Below are 6,930 nucleotides of genomic sequence, written 5' to 3'. Positions count from 1 at the left end.
CGATCTCCTGACCTCGTGATCCACCCGTCTCGGCCTCCCAAAGTGCTGGGATTACAGGCTTGAGCCACCGCGCCCGGCCTTTTTTTTTTTTTTTGTAGACACAAGAGTCTTGCTTTGTTGCCCAAGCTGGTCTCGAACACTTGGCTTCAAGCGATCCTCCCACCTCAGCCCCAAAGTGTTGGGATTACAGGCGTGAGCCACCACGCCTGGCCTGTTTCCCTTGTTTTAAACCACTCAGTTCGCAGTACCTTGTCATGACAGCCACAGGAAAACTGGGGCTCCGGGGAGGCATCCAGGGAGTCTGGACTGAAGTAGGTGTTGTGTCAAAGTCCGACCTGGAGCCTGTGAGAAGCCTGCATGCAGAGAGTTATGGGAAGAGGTACAGAGAGCTCTGTAGGTGTGGACAGGTCGAGGCCAGATGCAGGACAGTTGGTGATTCTCCTGCATCTGCCTTATCTCCTGCAGTTACCTCCCATGAGCCAGTGACCAGGGAGGCAGGCAGATGGAGAGCACACAGGGCAGCCTCCTGGGCTCAGAGGAGATACACAGGGGCAGAGTGGGCATGCAGGGGCCACTGGAGACTTCTACATGGCGCCCGTGTGCATCAGACACCACCTCGCCCACCCCTGAGGAAATCAGAGAAGACAGCAGCTTCTCCGTGCAGAGAAGCAAATGCTTCAGAACGGCCTCTTCCCTTCAGCACCACTTTGGGCTTAGGAGAGAGAGTAGGGAAATAGTTCTACACCCACACAGAACCAGGGAAGGAAAATTAGATCCACTAAGGATAGACCTAGAGCTTCACAGAGTCCCCATTGTGCCCTGAAGTATATAAGGCCAAGGCTTTGTCTCTGCACCTCACACTCCCACAGTGGCCAAGAGTGCCTACCACTGTGTTGGTCTCTGAAACTGGATTTGTGCACGTGTGGGGTTCTAGGGCTTCTGGTGAGTGGTGACCATAGATTAGACCCGATTTCCAATGCTAACCAGTATCTGGCCCATTCTGGAGAATTTTATACAAACGAAGGGAAAAGATTGCACTTTTTTTTTTTTTTTTTTTTTTTTTTGAGACAGAGTCTCTCTCTGCGCCCAGGCTGGAGTGCAGTGGCATGATCTTGGCTCACTGCAACATCCACCTCCTGAGTTTAAGCAATTCTCCTGTCCAGCTTACCAAGTAACTGGGACTACAGGCATGCGCCACCACGCCCGGCAAATTTTTGTATTTTTAGTACAGATGGGGTTTCACCATGTTGCCCAGGCTGGTCTCGAACTCCTGGCCTCAAATGATCCACCCGCCTAGGCCTCCCAAAATGCTGGGATTACAGGAGTGAGCCACTGCACCCAGCCAATATCACATTATTAACAAAAGTCTTTATTTGTAATTTGTACTGAGAATGTTGAGAGATCACTTTTAGGTTTATCATTCAGTTTCTCCATTTCTCTACCCTCCCACAAAAAGTCTTGCTCTGTCACCCAGGCTGGAATGCAGTGGAGTGGTCATAGTTTACATCAGCCTTGAACTCCTGGCCTCAAGCAATCCTCCCTGCTAGGCCTCACAAAGTGCTGGGATTACAGGCATGAGCCACTGTGCCTGATCCAGATTCTCTCTTAATGTGTCTCTCCATCTGTCGTTTTTGCCTTCTTCCTCTGCCCTCCTTCCTTTCTCCTTTCTCCCTCCCCACGTTCCTTCCTTCCTTCCCTCCCTCTTATCCAGTCCAAAACAGAAATCTCACACTCATTAGTAAATCCTCTTGGCTCTAGCCTCAACATCCATCCCAAATCTGGCCATCTCTTCTCCAGTGCACTACCCTGCAATGCCCCACCACCTCTCACCCAGAGTACTGCAGTCACCTCCTCAATGATCTTCCTCCTTCTACTCTCAACCCCTTAGGTTCTATTTTCAGGCTGGGCACAGTGGCTCATTTCTGTAATCCCAGCGCTTTGGGAGGCCGAGGCAGGTGGATCACTTGAGGCCAGGAGTTCGAGACCAGCCTGGCCAACATGGCAAAACCCCATCTCTACTAAAAATACAAAAATTAGCAGGGCATGGTGGCGCACACCTGTGATCCCAGCTACCCGGGAAGCTGAGGCACAAAAATCACTTGAGCCTGGGAGGCAGAGTTTGCAGTGAGCCAAGAAGGCACCACTGCACTCCATCCTGAGCAACAGAGGGAGACTGTCTCAAAAAAAAAAAGAGTATATTTTCTTTTCTTTTCTTTTCTTTTTGTTTTTGAGATGGAGTCTCGCTCAGTCGCCCAGGCTGGCGTGCAGTAGCATGATCTTGGCTCACTGCAACCTCCACCTCCCAAGTTTAAGCGAGTCTCCTGCCTCAGGCTCCCGAGTAGCTGGGATTACAGGTGCCTGCTGTCATGCCTGGCTAATTTTTGTATTTTTAGTAGAAACGGGGTTTTGGCATGTTGACCAGGCTGGTCTCAAACTTCTGACCTCAAGTGATCCATCTGCCTCGGCCTCCCAAAGTGTTGGGATTACAGGCGTGAGCCACTGCGCCCGGCCAAGAGTATATTTTTAAAACCCAACAAAAGTGATCCCATTAAAACACAAGCCAGCTCACCTCCCTCCTCTGCTCCGAGCCCTCCTGTGGTCACTGTCTTACTCTGACTAAAGGCCAAAATCCTCATCTCGGCCCACAAGGCCCCACACAATCTGCCTCTCACCCAAATCTGGCTCTTTTCCCACCCTCTCCCGTTTCCTCAATCTTCTCAAGCCACTTTGTCCTCTAAGCTGTTCCCCGAACACTTCTGGAACATTCTGGCCTCGGGGCCTTTGCATTCACCCTTCTGGCTCCTTGGACAGCTCTTGGCCCAGATACCTACCTACATAGCCTACTCTGCCACTTCCTGCAAGCCTTTGCTCAAAGGTCACCTTCTCCCCGAGGCCTTCCCACCCACATATTCCTGATCCCTCCAACCCATCTCTACTTTTCTTTCCTCCTTAGCACTTATCATTATCTAACGTGCCGCGCAGCTGAGTAGTTTATGTCTCTGGTTGCAATGGTCAGTTTCACGTGTCAGCTTGTCTAGACCGCTGTCCTGTCATTCAGTCAAATATGAATCTAGCTGCTGCTGTGAAGATATCTCATAGATGTGATTAAAGCCTATAATTAGTTTACCTTAAGGAAGGAAATCTATCCTCGATAATCTGAGGGGGTCGGGTGCGGTGGCTCACGCCTGTAATCCCAGCACTTTGGGAGGCCAAGGCAGGTGGATCCCCTGAAGTCAGGAGTTCAAGACAGACTGGCCAACATAGTGAAACCCTGTCTCCACTAAAAATACAAAAATTAGCCAGGCATGGTAGTACGCACCTATAGTCCCAGCTACTTGGAAGGCTGAGGCAGGAGAGTTGCTTGAACCTGGGAGGCGGAGGTTGCAGTGAGCCGAGATCGTACCACCACACTCCAGCCTGGGAGACAGAATGAGACTCTGTCTCACGTAATAATAATAGGCCAGCACGGTGGCTCACGCCTGTAATCCCAACACTTTGGGAGGCCGAGGCAGGCGAATCACCTGAGATCAGGAGTTCAAGACCAGCCTGGCCAACATAGTGAAACCCCGTCTCTACTAAAAATACAAAAAATTAGCTGGGGGTGGTGGCTGGCGCCTGTAATCACAGCTACTCGGGAGGCTGAGGCAGGATAATTGCTTGAACCGGGGCAGCAGAGGTTGGCAGTGAGCCAAAATCATGCCACTGCACTCCAGCCTGGGTGACAGAGCAAGACTCCATCTCTATAAATAATAATAATAATAATCATCATCATCTGAGTGGACCTGCTACAATAACTCAAAAGGTTTTCAGAGCAGAGCCGAAGCTTCCCTGAGGAAATTCCACCTGTAGAGAGCAGCTTCAGTTCACGCCCAAAGCTCCAGCCTGCACTTCCCACGGGTGCCCTTTGTATGGATTTTGAAGGTGCTTAGCCAGCCCTACAATCCTGTAAGCCAATTCCTTGCAACAAATTGCTTCATACATACCCCCTACTGGCTGCGTTCCTCTGTGTTATACCTGATTGATGAAGTGATCTACTTCCTGTCCATCCCCCATCCCCCGCTAGAAAGGAAATTCTGAGAGTGGAAATCAGTATTTTGTTCACTGCTGTACCCCAGGTGCCTAAGGCGGCACTTTTTTTTCTTTTTCTTTTCCTTTATTTGAGATGGAGTTTCGCTCTTGTTGCCCGGCTAGAGTGCAGTGGCACGATCTCAGCTCACTGCAACCTCTGCTCTGGTTCAAGCGATTCTCCTGCCTCCACCTCCCGAGTAGCTGGGATTACAGGCATGCACCACCATACCCGGCTAATTTTTGTATTTTCAGTAGAGACAGGGTTTCACTATGTTGGCCAGGCTTGTCTCGAATCTCTGACCTCAGGTGATCCGCCCGCCTCCGCCTCCCAAAGTGCTGGGATTACAGGCGTGAGATCCACCGCGCCCGGCCCAGGCTACGGATTTTAGCTTTTATGTTCATTGTACCAGGAACTGTGTAAGTGCTCATTTATATTTATTGAGTCGATGAATGAAGCACCGCTTGTCGCATGACCTTGAGGACTCCTGCAGGATGCTAACGAACACATTTCTCAGCCGGACTGAGCTCCATCATCCTGCCATTCGGCTCACCTCACCTGCGTTCTGGCTTCTTTCCTATCTCCGTGCACTTGCTTAAAGTCATGCCGGCGTCAGGATTTCCCTCCCTACCAGCCAAGAAGCTATTCCCTCTTATCTTCCCCGCTCCACGAGGTAAAGGTGCGGACAGAGGGGCCCCCAAGGCGTGATTGGAAGGCTTGTGGGTTGCTATGGTTACCGCATCCGCCCGGGGCGGGGCATCCCCAGGACGCCCCGCCTCTAGGGGGTGCGAGGTGGGAAGCTCTGGAGCTGCCCAGCACAGGGGCGGGCAAGCCTGGAGGCAAAGCGGTTTCCTCACGCTTCCACTCCACCCACGCAGTTGTCAAGAAGACAAAACGCTTCCCTTCAGCGCTGCCTCCCTCCCCTTTCTCCTAGAGAAAGGGACAGTTGCGTAGTTAGAGAGCAGGGTGGGCTGGAAGACTGTCCGAAAGGCTGAGTACTGGCGCGCTCCCAGTGTCTCTGCCACCAAGGCTCGCTACGCCTGCGCCGAGACCCAGTCCCGGGTACGACCCATGCACCACCATACCCGGCTAATTTTTGTATTTTCAGTAGAGACAGGGTTTCACTATGTTGGCCAGGCTTGTCTCGAATCTCTGACCTCAGGTGATCCGCCCGCCTCGGCCTCCCAAAGTGCTGGGATTACAGGCGTGAGATCCACCGCGCCCGGCCCAGGCTACGGATTTTAGCTTTTATGTTCATTGTACCAGGAACTGTATAAGTGCTCATTTATATTTATTGAGTCGATGAATGAAGCACCGCTTGTCGCATGACCTTGAGGACTCCTGCAGGATGCTAACGAACACATTTCTCAGCCGGACTGAGCTCCATCATCCTGCCATTCGGCTCACCTCACCTGCGTTCTGGCTTCTTTCCTATCTCCGTGCACTTGCTTAAAGTCATGCCGGCGTCAGGATTTCCCTCCCTACCAGCCAAGAAGCTATTCCCTCTTATCTTCCCCGCTCCACGAGGTAAAGGTGCGGACAGAGGGGCCCCCAAGGCGTGATTGGAAGGCTTGTGGGTTGCTATGGTTACCGCATCCGCCCGGGGCGGGGCATCCCCAGGACGCCCCGCCTCTAGGGGGTGCGAGGTGGGAAGCTCTGGAGCTGCCCAGCACAGGGGCGGGCAAGCCTGGAGGCAAAGCGGTTTCCTCACGCTTCCACTCCACCCACGCAGTTGTCAAGAAGACAAAACGCTTCCCTTCAGCGCTGCCTCCCTCCCCTTTCTCCTAGAGAAAGGGACAGTTGCGTAGTTAGAGAGCAGGGTGGGCTGGAAGACTGTCCGAAAGGCTGAGTACTGGCGCGCTCCCAGTGTCTCTGCCACCAAGGCTCGCTACGCCTGCGCCGAGACCCAGTCCCGGGTACGACCCGGGACACGCGCATGCGCGCGACGGAGTTTTTGCGCGTGCGCCTTTGTGGCCCCAGGGGGCTAGGGTACACGCGCGGCGCTAAACTTACGGCTGCGCAGTTGCGGCCTGCTGGTGGGGCTCGGCGGAGCGCAGTTCTGCGCCTGCGCTGTGCTGGGGGAGGTGGGAATGAAACCCAGGCGGTAAGGGCGTTGTGGCCGACTGGCCCTGGGCGCGCTTGCGCCTTGGCATGCGGGGCGGCCGGAGGCGGGGCCCAAAGAGGGGAGGGAGGGAGGCGGGGGGTGGGAACAGGCCGCAGAAGCCCGAGCCCTGACCCACCGGCGGCTGCGGCGGCGCCGGTGAGTGACCCGTGGCCCGACTCGGTCCGCACCTCCGCGACCCTCGCTCTCCCTGCCGTCCCCCGTAGCCTCCGCTGTCTCCTTGTGATACGGGACCTCCGTTATCTCTAGAGCTCCCCTTAATTTCTAGCAATCCCCAGAGCCTCCACAACCCCCGCAGACCCTGATCCCTAATATTTGATCGTTCCAGCTCTTCCAGTGATACAGGAGCTCCCACCTCACTATTATTCCTGGACATCCTCTAAGGGCCCTTCTCATATCAGTCTTACAGACGGCCCGGTTGCCCCCTGGAGCTCCTAGAGCGCCTCCTCTGCTCCAGATTCCCCCCTTCTTGCTGCCTCGCCCCTTCCGCATCTCCTTATCTTCATGCATCTAAGACCCCCCAAGGCACCCCCATCCTCCATTTCCTATCCTCCCATGCCCCCATTATCTAACTCCTGCAGACACCTCCTCTCCTCGCACTTTTCCTCCTTTCCCTCCATCCCTCCAGACCCTCCCCCAATTTCTATTAACTCTTCAGCGTGGCACTTCGCCCCGCGCGAAGTCCGAGCCGAGCACTCGGCCGGTGTCAGCTATTCTTAGGCGCTTCCGACTGCCCCGGGTG

The sequence above is a fragment of the Mandrillus leucophaeus genome, unplaced genomic scaffold, assembly GCF_000951045.1.
Source record: "Mandrillus leucophaeus isolate KB7577 unplaced genomic scaffold, Mleu.le_1.0 Scaffold151, whole genome shotgun sequence".
NCBI lineage: Eukaryota > Metazoa > Chordata > Mammalia > Primates > Cercopithecidae > Mandrillus > Mandrillus leucophaeus.
The sequence above is the reverse complement of the archived record's forward strand: the minus strand, read 5'-3'. Positions refer to the sequence as shown.